Source organism: Rattus norvegicus, chromosome 1 (assembly GCF_021556685.1).
Source record: "Rattus norvegicus strain SHRSP/BbbUtx chromosome 1, alternate assembly SHRSP_T2T, whole genome shotgun sequence".
Taxonomy (NCBI): domain Eukaryota; kingdom Metazoa; phylum Chordata; class Mammalia; order Rodentia; family Muridae; genus Rattus; species Rattus norvegicus.
In genome coordinates, this window is record NC_141534.1 from 104,883,017 (window position 1) to 104,903,098 (window position 20,082).

Here is a 20,082-nt window from a genome sequence, read left to right on the forward strand (position 1 = left end):
TAGTATGTGGAGGCATAGTGATGCTCTTTGCTCTTTATCTTATTGGGTATACATATCTGTAGACTTGATTAGTGCACCGAAAGAGTGGTAAAGCACATCCTGCTGTGCTTCAGATGCTAAAAGAAATCATCTCAGGCTTGCTGTACTCCTTAAGGTCAAGTTGTGGGCTTGAATGTAGTCATTGTTGTAAAGGTATAGGCTTACATCTATTTTACTGTTTCGGTTTGGTTTGGTTTTGAAGATAGGATTAATACAAAATGCCCTTTTCCTGTTGTAGATTTGTGTTCATATGGATGTTTGTTCAATGTATGGATAGAAGCATTTAAACTGGTACATTTCCTAATAGTGGACAGAGCATCCCTTTGATGAGTCAGGTGTGGTCATAGTTTGTAATTATTTTATATGCTGGGTGTTTTTTGAGTGTTTTACACCCATAATCATTGGGGATTATGTTGTGAGAATTTCTGGGAGGACATAACACACATGAGTACATGGCCTAGATTGGAAACCCATGACAGAGCACAATAACAATTACACCAAAATCCAGCTCGGTGAACCAGTACATTTCTTAGGGTTGTTTACAGGAATGGGGTTAAGAGGTTACTTACAAAAACAAAGACCACTCAAAAGTATCTGCATCACTAAAAATTCCACTCCGACAAGATTGCAACCTTGGAGTGCTCTACTCAACTTGAAGGGAGCTCAAGTCTAAGATTACCTCAGGAGCTCAGATGACCAGAATTTCCTACTACATAAAGTGCCTGGTTTTTCTATAAAGAGGAAGGTTCTTTAAGAATTTTGCAAGTTTCAGCTTTATCTAACATGACTCGGGTCACTGAGTTTCATGAGCTTCCCCCTCCCTTCTGAGGAAGGGTGTTTCAATTGATTTTCAGTGTTCCACCCATGCCTGTGGTTCTTACATTCCGCCTGTTCTAACATGAAGTTCCCTACACCTCGGTGTAGGGGGCGTAGCCATCCATCTATGGCTAAGCACTGAGCTCCTATGTCACTTGATCTCAGAAACTCAATAGTAGTTGTGTGTCTCTATGATACACCATTGCAAAAGAAACTCTTTCCCTGATAGATTGCAGCTGACAGCAATACTTATAATACTGAAATAAGCACAAATGTTTTAAGGGCAATTTGACTAGCAAACCACTTCTGTTTAACAATAGCGGTTGCATTGTTAGTCAGGTTTCTGCCCTCCTGTACAGAAACCTGTTGGTTGTGCCCACAATCGTGCACAGCAGGCACATTCTGACTGCCACAGGGCTGACAGCTGTGACAGTCTTACTTCCCGAAGCCCCCCAAACCCTCCCATCTTTATGAGAGCTATCCATTACAGAGTGAACTTAAAGCAGTCGGCTTTATCTCTCCATATCCTACAACCAAAGTTTGTGGTGTCTCGTTCTGACATGCCACCAATACCAGTGGCTTATGGTTTGTGGGGCCTGTGGCATCCCTGACTGACAGTTGGTAAGGAAGTAACCCACCATTGACACTGGGATTCTCTTTTAATAATTTTATGGCCTTCAGTGTGCCCTTGCCTACCCATGAAGGTAAAGAGGTGAACCTTACCTACTGCTTTAATAACCCATTCTCTTTTTCAGTTACTCCAGTCCCAATAGTGTGTATGGTAGGTGGAAGTAGTTATTGTAACTGTTGTCTTCAACTGACTCCTGCAAATCAGTATTTGCAAGCTGAAGACCATGGGTACTTATCAGTTCCTGGTTTATGCCCATATGAAAGGCTGGGGTGGGTGACAACCTTTTTAGTGGTTTTACCTATTGTTTGCTTTTATAAAAACACCCAGGAGAGAACTGTTATACAAGTGAGGGTATGTTTGCTTCTCTTGATGACCAGGCAAAAGCTCTACATAGTTGTGGTTTAAATATGCTTGGCCCAGGGAACGGCACTATTAGGAGGTGTGACCTTGTTGGAGTTGATGTGGCCTTGGAGAAAATGTGTCACTGTGCAGGGAGCTTTGAGACCCTCTTCCAAGCTGCCTGAGGATGCTGAGTCTTCTGACTGCCTTCCGAACAAGATGTAGAACTCAGATTCTACTCCAGCACCATGCCTGCCTGCATGCTGCCATGCTTCCTGCCTTAATGATAATGGACTGAACCTCTGAAGCAGTAAGCCCACCTCAATTAAACGTTGTCCTTTATAAGAGTTGCCTTGTGTCATGGTGTCGCTTCACAGGAATAGAAACTCTAAGAAAATAGTCTATTTTCTAATCCTTTATGGAACAAGTTAATTGAAGTTAAATTTAATTTAAAGTTCATTTATTTATTTGTAAACATTTTGAAAGATGTAATTTATTTTTTAACTACTTGTATGTGTGTGTATATGAATATGAGTATAAATTCTTATGGAGGCCAAATAAGTTGGGTCTCTCTTGAGCTCAAGTTATAGGTTGTGAGCCACCAGACATGGGTGTTAGCAATTAAACCTGAATCTTCTACATACATAGTATGCACTATTCATTTCTAAGACATTTTTCCAACCTATTATTTCTGATGATTTGTGTGTGTGTGTGTGTGTGTGTGTGTGTGTGTGTGTGTGTGTGTGTGTGTGTGTGTGCATTTACGTACAGGGTGCCTAAGAAGGCCATGGGTTGGTCAGATTCTGGGAACTGGAATTACAGGTGATCATGAACTGCTGGACATGAGTACTAGGAACTTGAGTTTTTCACAGAACTTGGTTGTAACTGCTGAACCATATCCCTTTTTCTCTGAGCAAGTTAGATTAAAGTGCTTGTCAATTCTGTTTGTCATCCCCTTTGTAGCTTACCCTACAAGGACCTTAGCTTTCTTAAGTTTCCTTTCAGTCACAATTTCACATGTCCCTCCCCACTATCAAGTTATAACAGAGTATGAACAACTTAAGAGTATGAAAATCAATGTCCCAAGACTGTCTATAGCTCTTTTATATTTAGAGGCACAGGATGTTGCAGGATTTCTTCAGTAAGTGTTTTAGCTATCAAATATGTCTTGTTAGAGCTTAATTCTCCCAAAAGCTTACACTGGTGCTTGACCCTTGCACTCTGTGTAGACTGTTCCCTGATGTTCCTTCCTTTACATTCACCTGTGTGTCTTTAGGATGCTTTTCTAAGTATGTTAAGTACTCCGATGTTACCATTATTACATCCATGCAACAAAGCCAACTTAGAGATGTCTGGCAACGTAAGAGCAAGTTCCAGGGCCACCATTTCATGACAGATAGTATAAATATGATGGTAACCTTGGGGGAGTACTGTGAGTGCTTGCTGCTAAGCCTGAAGAACCTGAGAACCCATATAATGAATGGGAGAACTGACTCACCTACATACCTGTTCCATGGTAGACTAGGCACCTCACTCCCCATCATACACCTCGCTCACACATCATAAATAAGTGGTTTTTTTTTAATGCATTAGCAAGGATTAATATAGAATGAGTCTGTTATCTGGCTTAATCATCCTAGAGCACATCCATGGGACTTGTGTGTATTTCCCTACATCGAGATGCCTCAAGCTTCGTGGTTTAGCATAGGTCCAAGGGAGATAAATGGCCTTTTTTTTTTTTTTTTTTTTTTTTTTTTTAGGTCTCAGGCTACACTCCACTTGGGTCTGGCTATTGGTCTGAATGGCAGCTATAGCTGTAGTCATCCTTCTTGCTTCTTTGAAAGCCCCAGGCTAGGCAGTTCCTACTTCTATCATACTGTTTTACCAAAAAGAAAAATGTATAGTTTACTCTTGGATTATTGCCCACCCTTAGCGAGAGCTTGGCTCTTTTTATTTGTATTGTTTCCTCTGCATATCCATCAACTGTTGACCATTGCTCTGGTGCACTTGGGGGTTTCCATGGATGACAAAACATTTGACTTTAGTATTGACCAAAGCTTGAGTGTTTTGTACATTAAAAAGGAATCATTTAGTCCATGATTTGGCATGAGGCCTCAAGGTGCCACGTATGGTCCTCACTCCTGGGCAATTTTGGCTCTCCTGTCAGAGGAGAGGGAGACATCTTCCTCCACAGCAGATGGTTCATTGGAGAGTCTCTGCCCCTCCCTGTCCCTCTGCTGAGGTGTTGGTCAGACTTAAAAGCCTTCTGAAAACTCACAAGCCCAGCATTTGACTTTCTGTCAATTGTCTTCCTCCTACAAACTCCATCTGTACTCAAATCTTGCCACATTTGTTTTTAGTAACGTGAAGTAAGCAGGGTCCATTGTGGATTTTCCTCTTTCCTCATTTCTTCCCTGACTCTTCAGCACCTTCTGAACTGACTTGTATGCCAATCTAGATCTTTCAAGTCTATGAAAGCAATTCCTATCTCACAAAGATCTCAGCTTTCCAACCTTATGGGACTCACCAAATCCACTGGGGTAGCACACCAGTTTTGTAGTCCTTGGTGAATTAACTTCTTTAAAACTTTCCTTCCAATGCAATTTTATCTCCCTCAGTGACCTCAGCACCAAACAGCTCTTGTCACCTTTACTTCATTTTCTCCCCCTTTGCTATCCAACTCTTCCCATTGTGTGGGGTTCTGCCGTGAGGTCAAACCCCCTTCAGTGGATATGTATTTTGGTGTCCTTTCTTTTTCTCCTGGGGCACTAAACAGTCAAATGTTCCCTTGCTCAACTACTATGCCTATATAGTAAAAGGCTCATTCTTTTTTAGTCTACCTGGCTTCTTTTAAAATAAAATTTCTGGACTAAGATCTTTTTTTTTCTTCAGCCCATATGTTGAACTGTACAATTGTAGTTGAAAACAATTAGTCAGGCAGTGGTGGTGCATCCCTTTAATCTCAGTCCTTGGAAGACAAAGGCAAGTGGTTCCCTGAGTTCAGGGCCAGCCTGAACTATAGAGTTGAGTTCCAGGGCAGCCAGGACATCACAGAGAAACCCTGTCTCGAAAATAAAAATGGAAACAAAAACAAAATTATTAATTGAAGTCTTTGGGGTTAAAAGATTCAGGCAGTTATGACTATTCTCTCCTGCTCAGTTCATTCTAAATATATCTTTCCAATCTTTTCTTACTCATGTTTCTTAAATTTAATTCTTCATAAAAATATTTTATTACTCCATATGTATGGGTGTTTTGCCTTGATGCATATATTTATATCACATGCATGTAGTACTTGAGGAGGCCATAAGAGGTCATTAGATCCCTTGGACTGGAGTTCCATCCAATTGTGAACCACCTTGTCAGTACTGGGAAATGAATCAGAGTCCTATAAAAGAACAGCCAGTGTTCTTAACAGCCATCTCTCCAGACCCTTAAGTTTTCTTAAAAATCTTCACTTTGGGTATTTATTAGACATGTTAGTGCTACTTGAAAATAATATTCCAGTCTCTAAAGAATGCCAATATAAGCCCTCTAATTAAACTTTCCCATTCAAAGCATATTTCTGAATTAGAGCTGTTTTTATCAATGGACCTACTTTGTCTGTCATAATTTGTTTATTACCTCCCACTTACAGAGCACTGACTCACAAAACCTGAGTTAATCTTCAACTTGGAGCATGGATTTGGGCCATGAAGTGTAGCAGAAGCTTTTATCCAGAGCCTGCCAGATCAGTGCATGCAAACTGAGCAAAGGAGGTCAACAAGAAGATAGGTCATCATGTTGATAGTGTGGTGATCTCCCCCCCCCAACAAAAAAACCTTATTTGATTCCCATCCAGATACCAACTACCTTTGATTTTTATAATTTTGACAAAATGGGTTGACTATTTCCTTGATAATTTTTTTCTCTGAATTTTAGATTTTCACAAAATTTAATCCCTATGTGGTGGTTTATATATGCTTGGCCCAGAGAGTGGCAGGATTATAAGAGTTGCCTTGGTGGTGTCTATTCACAGTAGTAAAACCCTAAGACAGCCTACATAGACTTTAGACACTTTCTCTTTGACTTTTTGATAGAAGTTCTTATTTAACCTTTGAACTTGCAGTCTAGATAAAGCTGGCCTTTAACTCCTAATTCTCTTAGTTTCATGACCCACATGGTCCTGTTCTGCTACCTTCCAAGATTATTGCATAGTTTACCTAAGTTCTCAGTTGTCCTCCTTCCCTCCCTGTTGTATACTTCTTTATTAGTCCTTTGCTGACAAAATCTTCCAAGCTTGGTCTCTGATGACCTCTTTTCTCCTTGAAGTACTTCCATTTCAGTAAATGTAAAATAAGAAAGAGATAATGTATCATGGCGAGATATGGACCACAGAGTATTTACTTAGATGAAAGAAAAAAAATCGATGCAATTTTATTGTAGGAATGACTTAAAGCTAATCCATTACTAGGTAACTTGCTATTTGCTTACTTTAACTTTGAAATGAGTTTTTCACATTTGTCATAGGATACACAGATTCAAGACTTGATACCTATCATGGTTACAAAAGAGATTGATAACTTGGAAAAGTTGAATCTGTAGCTTCAACTGAGTCTTTAGCATAGTTCTGGTATCCATCTGTAGAATGTATAAGAAAATGGAGTATCATAATTTCCAGGATGGTGGGTTAGAATTTTGTTCCATGTCACTATGTGGATATAAAAGGATAGTAGAGGAAAGGAGATATTGCAAGAAGAGATAATGAGAACATTTGCTGGAAATGAAAAAAGAAAAAAGAGGTATCTGGACATCCAGGATGAGGGAGGTACCCAGGAGTCAATGCAGGCAACCTTAGCCAAAATGCCCAATAGTGGGGAGATGGATCCTGAAGAGACCACTTCCAATAGCCTGACAGGACACCCAGTGGAGGGATGGGGACGCCAACCCACCTATAAAACTTTTGACCCAAAATTGATCCCGTCTAAAAGAAATGCAGGGACACAGATGGAGCAGAGACTGAAGGAGCAACAGAGCAGTGACTGGCCAAGCTTGAGACCCATCCCATGGGCAGACACCAGCCCCTCACGCTATTGCTGATACTACTTTGTGCTTGCAGATAGCAGCCTTCTGAGTGGCTTTATCCAGCAGATAACTGAGACAAATGCAGATGAGCATAGCCAACCCCTGGGCTGAGGTCAGGGACCCCTAGAAGAGTTAGGGAAAGAACTGAAGGCCCTCAAGGGGATAGCAACTCCACAGGAAGACCAATAGTGTCAACTAATCTGGAACCCTGGGAGCTCCCAGAGACTGAGACACCAACCAAAAAGCATACACAGGCTGGTCTGAGGCCCTCAGCACATATGTAGCAGAAGGCTGCCATGTCTGGCCTCAGTGGGAAAGGATGCATCTAATCCTGCAGACTTGATGTTCCAGTGTTGGGGGACATGGGAGGCTGTCCTCTCAGAGATGAAGAAGAACGGGGCAGGGGAGGAACTCTGAAAGAGGGGACTGAAGGGGATAGCATTTGAAATGTAAATAAATAATTTATGAGAGAGAAACAGAGAGAGAGCAGAAAATCTGAAGGGAAATGAAAGAAAAAGGGAAATAATCCATACCTCACCCCTCATGACCATGAGCAGAACCAAAGTCACAATCTTAATGTCAACGCAGAATCCCAAAATCCTTTTGCCTATAAACTGATATCCGTGGCCAGAAGAAAAACCTATGGTTTGGGAGGAGGGGGGAGTTAGGTACATTAGACTAGCCTCAAACTCATCAAATTACCAAGAGCTGGTTTTTTGTTGTTGATATTGTTTGTCTAGAAAAACAGAGATTTGTCACCTTAGACCCTTCTAAGGTGCAAGGATTAAAGACATGCACAATCATACCTGGCCCCAAATGTCTTAATGAACATTATCTGCATTTTCAATCCCACAAGAAAGTCTCCCATACTGGGTAAGGAAATCCTGTGAATAAAAGTAATAATGGCAATATCGCCACACAAAATATTAGTAACAGAGATACCAAGCTCTTAATACCAAAGTATATTCAAATGGTCACTACCATCTCTTTTTCGACTGTATTACCAACAACCCAGGTTTGAAAGAGGGATCTTTGAAAGATGGTACCTTGAAAGTTCTTTTCTACACACACAAGACTAAAAGGAAATGACTATTTTTCAAAAGTACAAAAGCAAAGGAACAAAGTCCTTAACACAGACATGAACTGTTGAAAGTGTTGGAGAAATGAATGGAGATAACTAAAGATAAAGCCATGGGCAGTTACTTCCAGAAGAAGAATATGAGTTGTATCTATTTTATTGATAAGTCTGGCATGGCATGGTCCAGTATGCTTATAATCCCTCCAGGAGCCAAGTGTTTCAAGATCACCCTCCACTATACAATGAGTTCAAGGCCATACAAGAGACCATGTATCAGAGAAGAAGAAAAATGTTGATTAAAAATTTCAGAAGCTATATGATAATGTAAATTTTCTGCCTAGCAATCAAATGAGGGACTATCCTATATATTAAGAAAATATATTTGCCAACCATTTATTCAATATTAGATGACTATTTAAAATAAAAAAATGAGCTAAAGAGATAGCTCAGCTGTTAAAGGCTAGGCTCACAACCTATGTATGAGAATTTTAAATATATTCTTAAAAAATATAAGAACATTCAAATTATGAACCTTTGCGAACTATTGGTGTAATGTATATTTTTTCAGAAATGAAAAATAGAGCTACCATATGATGAGCCTATCCTGCCCCTGGATAAATATCTGATTAAATTAAAATCAGGAAACAATGGGGCTGGAGAGATGGTTCAGAAAAGTTAAGAACATCTTTTGCAGATGTTCTGGGTTCAGTTCCCAACTGACCCATATAACATCTAATGACTGACATTAAACTCTAGTTCCAGGGGATTCGATGCCTTATTTAGGCTTCCTTGGATGTGTTATAAACTTAAACTTAAGACAGGTGTGCACACACACACAAAATAAACATAACAAACGTTAAAAGGATCGAGTAGCTATGTTTGCAGCACCATGTTAACTGAAGCATTACTACAAATAATAGATGTGGTATATTGTGGTAGGAATACCCTTTTTCTAAATATAACCAGATTAATGAGCGAAAGACTATATGAAATGAGGGTTGTTGGTATGTAGTCATATTAGCTATCATCTCCCCAGCATCTATTTTTCTCAGTTCCCATGTCCAGGTCTGAGGACAAGAAGAGGTTGAACCATGATGCTATATTCATGTCATACATAAGACTGAGGAGGAGGTAGAGGGGCAAGGAGTGGAAGGGCTCAAGACCCAATGAAACCTTCATTTTAATAGGTTTGTCACGGAGACAGAACATTTGGTGGCAGCATCTGTGCCTTTTGCTTTCTTGACCTGGGTATGGTGGACCCATAGTGTAATGTTGCCTATTTTCATAGCTCTAGAAGTTGAGAAAATCATTATGCGGGGTCCTTTCCAAGTCAGTTCTAGTGTTCCTTTGGCTACTCAGGTGACCCAGACATTATCATTAAGCTTGAACAAGGGGAAATTTGTGGGGGGTTCAGAGGTCTGTGGGATCTCTCACTGCCCAATAAACTGTCTGTATAGAAAACTGAAATGTCTGTAGTGACTTGAGAAAGCAATGGTTAAAAAGTTTTGCCAAGGTTTCTCAGAAAACTGGGAGTAGTTCTACCTCAAGACAAGCTATGCTATTCCTGGATATATACCCTAAAGATGCTCCACTATACCACAGGGATAGTTGCTCAACTATGTTCATAGTAGCTTTACTCATAATAGCCAGGCACTGGGAACAACCACCTAGATGTTCCGCAACTGAAGAATGGATTTTAAAAAATGGGATACATCTACACAACAGAGTACTATTCAGCTATTAAAATAAAAGACATCATTAATTTTGTAGGCAAGTGGATGGAACTTGAGAATATCATTCTGAGTGTGGTAACCCAGCCTCCAAAGGATATGCATGGTATGTACTCATGCATAAGTGGATATTAGTCAGAAGAAGAAGCAGGATACCCATGCTACGCTCCACAGACCCAAAGAAAATAAACAAGAAGGAAGGCCCAAGCAACGATGCTTGAATCTTATTTAGCATGGGGAACAAAATAGAAAGAGGCAGGTGGAGAGAACAGGGTGGGAAAAGGTATGAGGAGGGGAATTGGAAGTTTTCAAGATCAGCTGTGGGGAAGAACAGGAGAGATGGCCAGATGAGTATGAGAATGAATGGAAATACACAATTGTCAGGAGTGAGGAGTTGGGGGGCATCTCCAGGACAAGACAGAGATCTGGGATAAGGGAAGAGCCTAAGAATCAATGGGGGTGACCTTGGCTATGACTCACAACATTGGGGATACAGAAACTGAAGAGGCTACCTCCTGTAGCCAGACAGGAACTCCTCTGTGGAGCTATAGAGACATCAACCCACCCACAGAACTTTCAACCCAGGGGTGGCGTGAGTGGAACAAAAACTGAAGGAATGGCCAACTACCAGCCCAACTTGAGACCCATCACATTGGCAAGCACCAATCTCTGACACTAGGAATGATACCCTGTTATGCTTCCAGACAGGAGCATGTTGTCCTCTGAGATGCTCCATCCAGCAGCTGACTTGGAAAGATATAGACATCCACAGCCAAATAGCCAAATAGCGGATGGAGCTTCTGGACTCGTGGAAGTACTTAACCTCATAGAGACTTGATGTGACAGTGTTGGGGAGAACCCCCACCTGCTCAGCAGAGGAGAGGGGGTATGGAGGAAAGGTTGTAGGAGAGGGTGGCCAGGAGGAGGGCAGTGAGCAGGATGTAAAGTGAATAAGTAAAAAATAAAAATGTTAAAACCTCAGATAGATAGATAGATAGGTAGGTAGATAGATAGATAGATAGATAGGAAATCAAAGTATTGCTTAAGATTGTTTGTTTGTTTGTTTGTTTGTTTGTTTTGAGAGAGGGTCCCACTATGTAGCCCTGGCTAGCCTGAACTCACTATTAGGCTAAGATGACTGGTGAATTAGACCCAGGTATACATCCATCTCCACTTTCCCTATATCAGGAGCCATAATAGGACAAGCTAATAACTAGCAGGTGACCTTCCTGAGATGGTCTGCTTCAGATTATAATATAGTCTGTGACAGATTCTCTCTTATTTGGCAAGACCATAAGAGAATTCATTTTAGGAAAGATTCCTGCTATTAATATGCTTTTCCTGTCATTATTAAACATATATAACAATCACTAGGTATTAGCCCATCCCTTTTGAGAAGATCTCTGCAGATCCATGAAGAGGTACTGTCTTGTAGTGAGGCTATATGAACAAATAGGACAGAGGATAATATATTGACTGGGTTTATCTATACAAAACCTCACTAATAGTTATGGTTTTAAACATCCTGTGAGCCTGTAGAGCTGTGACAGGTGATGGATGTTGAGCCAGGTAATTACTCCTAATGGAATGCAAACATTCTCTGTTGTAAACTATTTCAATTTATGAATTGATTTTTTTCGGGTGTGAACTTGTGATGAACTTTTTAACGTGATCATATATTCTGAAAGATGTATACATACTGAGGACAAAGAGATGAGAAAAAAGAGTAGAGAATTTTTTTCCCTTCCCTTGCTTAGAGAATTTTTCCCTTACTAGAATTTTTTTTGCTTTTCCCCACTTAGATTTTTCCACCTTTCTCCAGTTAGGATCTCTCCGCTTTTCCCATTAGATAACTTTCATAGGAAACTTTTTATAACTTTGTAATAAATGCTATAATTACTTTTCTATGTGTTCCTTTTTCTTCCTGCAACTTCTGACTAGCAGGCTGAAAGTTAGAACTGAGCAGTTCCTGCTGAGATAGTACAAATGCTATTTAGTTAATCCTTTGCTGTTTGAGGAAGAGGTGCTAAGTGTCAGAGACTGCAGTTCCTGGCCTCAGAGGAACACAGAAGACAAGTCAGCTACAACAGCAAGGTAACTTAGACTTAGATAAGTAAACTTTTAATTATACAGCAACCCTAAATACCTTGTAAGACAGAGTCTTAGCCTCCACTAATCCTCTTCCTCCTCTACTGCCTCAAGAAGAACGGACAAAAAAGAAGACCCCTGCCAGGCCTGCCACCCCTCCCACCTCCCCACCCCCACATCCCTATGCTGGGATTACAAGTGTGCAGGACAAAACCCAGATACACAATAAATTATATTCTCATCATATAATCCTGGCTGCCCTATATAAGCCACACTACCTTCAAACTCATAGAGATCCACCTGCCTCTGCCTCTAGAGTGCCAGGCCTAAAGGTGTGCGCTACCATCTCTAGCAGAATACCTAAGTATTTTTATGTGGGTGCTGAGACTGAAATGAAAGCTTTGTGCTTGTAAGGCAAGTATTTTACATATTGTGCTATCTCTTCAGCATAAAGTATCTTTATTTCGAAAGAGAGGCACTCAGTATCCAGCTATTTTCAGTTTATTTTAATTAACCTTATTGTTAAGGAAGTTTCTAGCATTAAGAGCATTTGGGTCTTTGTTTTGTTTTGTTTTATCTGAGACAAGTCCTTGCTGTCTGGACCAGACTGGTCTTGGATGACTTATCCTCCTGCTTCAACTTTCCAATTGCGGGGATTATAGACTAGTATCACCAGGCTCAGCTAAAGTTGTTATTATAAACACATGTTGAACATTTAAAATTCTTCTACTGGTAGAAATTGTTAAAGACTTTTTTAGGTTTACTTATATTTTATGTTATATGTCTAGGTGTTTTGCCTGCATGTGTGTATGTATACCATGTACCTGCAGAGGCAGAAAAGGGTAATGGATCTCCTGGAGTTATAGATGATTGTGAGTCACCCTGTGGGTGCAGGGAATCAAACCCAATTCCTCTGGAATAGCACCCAGCACTCTTAAATGCTGAGTTATCTCTCCAGCCCAAGAACATGTGGGAGAGGGGGGAGAATGCGCACACGAGCTTGAGCATAAATACATGTGATGAAGGTGTCCAGTTAGATTCCCTGAAATTGGAATTACAAGCAATTATGAGCCATCCATCACATGACCAGTGGAAATCAAACTCAGGGCCTCTACTGCAATTTTACAGTTCCTCTGTAAAAGATTTCAGGTAATGCAGGGCATGTGGTGCACACCTTTGATGCCAGCAAACCTGAGGCAGAGACAGGTGGAACTCTGTGGGTTTGGGTGTTGGTATCAGGAATTGCCTTCAGCAGCGATGCTGTTTAGGCTGTTTGGTCACTGTTGCCATGGAAATGACCATACATTCCCAGAAGACCTTTTGGCTCAATTCACAACTCCACCTGGGAGTAGTTACATCACATTCCAAATAAAAGGCAGACAGCTTCTGCGCTCTCTCATTCATTCTCTCTCTCTCTCTCTCTCTCTCTCTCTCTCTCTCTCTCTCTCTCTCTCTCTCCCCCCCCCCTTCCCCCTTGTCTTGTTCTCCCATTAAATCTCTCCACGTGAAACCATGTTGGTTTGGTGTGCTCTATCTGGATGGGCTCAGGCCAATATTTAACAACAAGATATTTTAATAACAACATTGGGGCCACACAGGAATTTCTAATCCAGCCAACACTGTAATCTAAACCCAGAGTTGCATGTGTGCTTACTTTTGTCTAGTGGCTTCTGAAGTTTTACACCATGCACGGCCTCATTGCTGTATGTCTGTGAAGAGGCAGAGCATCGTAATGGAGAGAATATGATGAAGATAGAGGAGGGAGGGAGGGAGGGAAGGAGGGAGAGAGGAGAGAGGGAAGGAGGGAGAGAGGAGGAGGGAGAGAGAGAGGAGGGAGGGAGGGAAGGAGGGAAAGAGGAGGGAGGGAGGGAAGGAGGGAGAGAGGAGGGAGGGAGGGAAGGAGGGAGAGAGGAAGGCTAGCTTACCACACCAGAAAAGAGAGAAAAGGGAGAAAGGAAAGGCAATGGGGATGAAGGGAGAGAGAGAAGAGGAGGTAGACAAGAGAGAAAAGGGACAGTGGGAAATGGGGGAGGAGAGGAAGAGAGGGAGGAGAGAGGAAGGTGGAAGAGAAAGGAAGAACTAGAGAAGGAGAAAAAGAGAGTGAAGGGGAGGGGAAGGAGGATCAGGAGGAAAAGAGGAGTGGGGGAGGGAGAGAAGAGGCTAGAGCTAATATTGTGCTCCAAAGTGTTATGCCAGAAGGTTTCCCTCTGGTGCAATGGTTCTCAACTTGTGGGTCAGGACCCCTTTGGGGGGTTCAATGACTTTCACAAGGGTTGCATATCATATATTTACATCACAATTCATAACAGTAGCAAAATTGCAGTTATGAAGTAGCAATGAACATAATCTTAGGGTTAGGGGTCACCACAACATGAGGAAGTGTATTAAAGTGCCACAGAATTAGGAAGGTTGAGAATCACTGCGCTGGTGGTTCTCAGAAGTGTGTTGCAAATGCTGTGATTATGCAGTGCTTAGGAAGCACAGCATCAGAGAGGGTGTGGAGACCAAGAAGTCATTTCTAGTAAGCAACACCTACCTGTTCCACAGGGAAGTGGCCACCACGGGGTGATATAAAACAGATGTCTATATTTAGGGATCTGAGCAAGGTAAAAAAAAAAATGCCAAGAGTAGCTGAACCTTGCTTTTGCTGTGAGAAAGCATAGTTTAGTTAAATGGGTGCTGAGGCAACAGAAACTTTTTTTAAAATTTTTTTAGATTTATTCATTTATTATATATGAGTACATTGTAGCTGTTTTCAGATACACCAGAAGAGGGCACCAGATCTCATTACAGATGGTTGTGAGCCACCATGTGGTTGCTGGGAATTGACCTCAGGGCCTCTGTAAGAGCACACAGTGCTCTTAACCACTGATCCATCTCTCCAGCCTACACAGTCTATGTCTTTTTTTTTAAATAAAAAATACATCTTTTTATGTAAAAAAAATCACCAGTATTCTATTATAAAAATTCATAAGAATTATATGAATTAAGAGGCTGCATTTGCAAGGTAAAAGACTGAAAGACTATTAAAACTATATAAATTCTTTTTAAACTAAGTAGAACGTAAATTAAAATTCAGCAAGCAACCACACAATCCTTTCCTTCTCTTTTTCTACTTCTATGAACCAGAGCTTTTCTATGTACTCAGACTGGTCTTAAACTCTTGATCTTCCTGTCTTGGCCTCAAAATCCTGAGATTACAGACCATCACACCTAGCTCCAATCAGGACTCGTCTGAAAGTGAAAAGATACTGTTAAGTACTTTAGAACAAAAAAAAACCTCATAAATTAACAGAACCAGGCACAGCAGTGAACACACACCTGTGGTCCCAGCTACTTGTGGGGCTGAGGAAGAAGTCATTTAAGGCCAAGTGTTTGAGGTCAACCTTGGCAACTCAGCTACTCCTTTAACCCACTCCCCACAAAAGGAGACAGATCTATGATATGTATCCCGTAGATAAGGTAGGTGGGAAACAGTATTCCCTGGTGTGCCTTGCTCCCTCAAAGTCAAGGCTGACTAGCACAAGCACTGTGACATGTGGTTAGCACCACTAAAGAAGTAAACAGTTGTGGTCCCATTCCTTCTACTATCCCCCACCCCACACTGGAGACTGTATCTAGTGGTTTATGTGCTAGGTAAGTGTTCTAGCACCGGGCTTTACTCCTGGCCCTCTTCTTATGTTAGGACAGGGTCTCACTGGCCTAGAACTAATTCTGTAGTCCAGGCAGACCTTAAATCTATAACCTCGGCCTCCCAAGTATCTGAGATTACAAGCCTGGGCGTCCTGCCTGACCTAGAGGTGGATTTTAACATGAAGGCTTTCCTCCTCCATGAGACACTTAACACACAGTAACCACAATAGCTGAGATGAAATTTCAATGGGTATTAAGTCTCTGGTCAAGCTCCTCTCCCCAATGATTCCGGCTTCTACAGGTGAGAAGCTGGCAGAACTGTGGGTTGGTCTACTGCATGTGTCTCCCTGGGACTGCTAATTTTCTGGAGGATTCTGGGCCAGATGCTGCTCCCATTCAACTTCAACCAACTTGTACAGCTCCAATGTGGCCTGGGCATCTTCTACCGAGGAATGTCCACTTAGTCCAGTCTGGATGTCCCGACTCAGCAGCTTCTTGGTGAGACGCTTCAGTGACAAAGTGACATTTTCTGGGCAGTCAGCCTTCCGGTTGAGGAGTGGTATTTGGGAAGTGTCTCGAGTGAGGGACTTGGGATGAAAGTACTGTAGGGCTTTGTAGTCATTGTGAATGGCATGCCCTACCACTACCTTCCCTGAGAGTATCTTCAAGATCTGACTCCGAGCAGTCTTAAACGGGGTAGCATTAACCATGTGGCACTTCCGGATGCCACTCCACCTGGTCCGGTAGTCCACGATATAGCAGGGGGGGCGGATGTACTCATCATAAAGCACATCTCCATTGTAATTCACGATGCTGCAGCGAGCCAAGGAACTCACACGCCCCTTGGGTCCGGTGCCCACCATTTCACAGTCTATTGCCACCATCTTCCTTGGCAAGCTTTGAGGGACTTTAGGGCACTTATCCTCTGGTTGAGCTTGGGTGGAGTTCTGTACAGCATTTTTCTTCAAGGGCTTCTTGTTGGAGCCTTTATCCTTTGACTGAGCTTGGGTGGAGTTTTCTGTAGCAATTTTCTTTTTCAAGGGCTTCTTGGAGCCCTTCTTCTGGGTGCGTCTCTTAGGCTTTGGAAGGGCACTCTGAAACTCCCCAAGCAAATCTATTTTAGCCACAACAGAATCAGTCTTCTTTGAAGGAGCAGGGGTCAGCCATGACGATGCTTTCTTGTCTTTGGACTGCTCTGAGTCCCTCTTGGAGGCAGCTGCCTCTTTTTTCTTCTTTAGGCATGAAAGGATCTTCGAAATGCTATCTACTCTTGAAGTTTCCCCTTTCTTTGGAGGTTCTGAGTTTAATTTAGACACCTTGCTAGGGGGTTGGTTCTTTTTACTCAGAAATCCTTTCTGTTCCAAGAACCTTCGCTTCTTGACAAAACGTTGATGTTTGGCATTTCCTCCAAATGCCTTTTTCGAAGGTTCCCCAAAGTCCAAATTCAGGAGTATGGTAGACATGAGGTCAGTGGATGGTGGGAGAAAGCTGGGAAGAGTGGCTCACTGATGGAAAAAGGATGAGAGTCTCATTCTCTATGGAATCCCGTAGTTCAACATGAGGAGATCTGCAATTAGCCTTGGGGGCAAAAGTAATCCTGATACTTGCACCATAGGCCTCCAAGTTAGGTCCCACTAAAATCGCAAGCGTCCGGAGCCGATGCAGGCGCGCGTCGACGTATGCCCGGACGGCAAGAACGCGGGCGGCAACGGGAAGGCGGCCGGCGCACACGTGCCCGCAGCGCCCCCACCTCAGGCAGCGAGGCCAGGGACTCAGAGTGAGTGAGCAGTGGCAAGGGTGGCGGCGGTGGCGGCGTGGGTGGGGGGCGGGGACGGGATGCGCTCCCCGGCCCCTCGGCGGTGGAGATACAACTCGAAGGTGGTGGGCCGCGGAAAGCCACAGTCTATGTCTTAATGGACTCCACTCTTTAAATCAGGCACTGGGGGTCTTTTCCAATCCCAATGAACGTGAGCACATGCCCACCACGCTGCAGGCAGCCATATCCATCACTCAGCCTCTAAAGAGATCTGTATAGACCACCACAGTGAATGCCAGCTCCAAGCCTACTACCTGTCTGCGTATGGTGTGTGGCATCAGCAGCAGATGCCTTAGTCCACAACCATTACATCCAGCATGATCACCCGGCCTGCCCTCAGCACTAGTAGCTACATCATCACTAATCTAGCTTTCAACCCTTTTAAAAGGTCCCCTAACATCACAGTCAGACTTCTGTCTCCCAGCACTCCTTCTCTGGTCTCTCTCTGTCTCTGTCTGACTCTCTCTGTCTCTCTGTCTCTGTCTCTGTCTCTCTCTGTCTCTGTCTCTCTCTGTCTCTCTCTCTCTCTCTCACACACACACACACACACACACACACACACACACACTCACTCACTCACTGAGACAGTCTTTTTGCTCCCTACACCTCCAATAAATCCTTTGCATGAAATCTGTTGCATGGTGTGATGATCTTTGCAGCATACCTTGGCCCTGACATACCAAGGTACTCTGCCACTAAATCCTAACACTGGTGCCATACAGGTCACTCCACCTGCAACAGATCCACCTTCTGGTCCACCAATCCTTTGGCCTTCCATCTATCAACAGCAACTGGTGAATGGATCCTCTCAGTTGGCTTAAATGCTTCCCTGATTCTCTGGTACTCTTGGAGGCAGAGGTACCCACCTCTCACCCTTTCCTTTGGGTGAGACTTAGATCTTGAGCATAGTTTTCACCTTCTGGCTTCATTCAAAAGTCAGGTATCAGTTACCATGTCTCCTTGGGTCCTGGTTCCCAACCCACAAGGTGACAACCTACTGTTTGTCTTGTGCCCTCTTCATTCAGTCCCATGTGCTTGAAAAAAACCTTGGACTTCAGGCCTCAGAACTCCTCCTCTACCTCACCTCTGGGAACTAGGCCATCTTTATCTCCTGGTTCCTCCTGGGGGATGCCTCTTGGAGAACCTCCAACTGTTCCACTTAGCACTTGACTTAAGGGCCTCTGTCTTAATTAGGGTTTCATTGTTATGAACAGACACCATGAGCACGGTGATCCTTATAAAGGACATTTAATGGGGGCAGGCTTACAGTTTCAGAGTTTCAATCCATTATCATCTCGGTGGGAAGCATGGCAGCGTGCAGGCACATGTGGTACTGGAGGAGCCAAGAGTTCTATATGTCGATCTGAAGGCATCCAGATGTGGACTTTCTTCCAAAGGCAGTAGGAGGAGGGGCTCTTCTTCCTTGGGCAGAATTTAAGCACAGGACCTCAAAGTCCATGCCCATAGTGATGCACTTCCTCCAAGAAGGCCACCCTTCCTAATAGTGCCAAGCATATTCAAACCACCAGAGCCTCTAAGCTTATCTGCCTTTGAGGTTGAAAATGGCTTCAATATCCCTTAGACAATCAATCCAAATGGACCAACCAAGCAATTGGAACAGAAAAAAAAAAAAAAAAAAAACGCATTCCCTATTTCCCTATTTCTTTTTTTCTCTGCTTCAAGTGCTGTTTGTTTTTGATTGGTCCCCCACTCCCACCCCCACCACTGTGTAAATGTCTTATCTTTACATTAAGGCTGGTGGATCTGTAAATTTGTTCAAAGTGGGAACAGGAGCCAGACCTAGCAGAACCTGGCGTCGGGAAGCAAAGGAGCAGGCCAGATACAGAGTGCACACACCCGGCGCAAACCTTTTCTCTCTGGAGCGTCTGATGCAAACATAACCCCCTAAGCTCCCTATGGCTACCTTCTCTCCTGCTCGCTCCTGGTTATCTCTGGCTCCGGCCCGCAGTCCCTCAGCTTCAACTCCCTGCTCCTTCTTGGAGCTTATAGGAACACACCTGCTCAGTGTTCTGCTTTGTGACTCCCTCTGTTCTGCCATAGACAGTTGGCCTCTGTACAGACCAACGGCAAAATAGTGGCATGCTTGATTTCCAAATTCTCACAGATTGTAACAACTTCTGCCACCACACAAATGATCCCAAAGTCTCGTCTCTAAGGTTCTACTTTCCCCTCATAGATCTTTAATCTCTATGATTTCTCTGAGCTCTGCTCTCAAAAAAAATCTTTTAAAACTATGCTGTAAGCTTTCATCTAGCTCTGGTAAAGCACTGCTACTATTAGCATAGTCACAAACCCAAGATTTTAGATTTCCTTTGGCTTTCTTCTAAATATAGACTTAAAAGTGAGTCTCGTTGTGCTAAAAATATTTATCTAATCTATATACATTCAGTCTTCTGGATAGAGGGGAAAGACCCCACTTTCATGGTCTCTACACATACTGAAAATCAAGGTCAAGTGAGCTTTGAGCCTTCTATTCCACAGGAGGAGTCTGTCTTCCCTGAACTCATCTTAAAGAATGTTCATGCTTTAAACCAGAAGCACTTCCCACGCTTCTACTATGATACAAAGGTGCCGAGTCTACTTCCTTTCTCAAGACGTTGATTTCAGTGCAGGTTACAAATGATGGTAAAGCTAATAATATAGCTAGAACCCACCTTTTTTCTTTTAAGCTTTAGGAACTCAGTTTGAATTTGCCTCGCATGGGTCAAACCAACTCCAGATAAGTGCTGCCAATCAGTAGATTGTTCCTCCACCTGCCTATTTCACTTATCCCCGAGGGTTGGATCCCCCTCTTCCTGGCTTGGGAACTCTCTTCCTCTACCACCAG

General features: G+C 42.8%; 1 pseudogene across 1 annotated transcript; it reads right to left on the minus strand.

The window, feature by feature from the left end:
* Positions 1-14,480: 14,480 nt before the first annotated feature.
* On the minus strand, positions 14,481-20,082 carry Isg20l1 (interferon stimulated exonuclease gene 20 like 1; annotated as a pseudogene). Its single transcript, XR_015650967.1, has one exon. The product of XR_015650967.1 is annotated as an interferon stimulated exonuclease gene 20 like 1 (transcript).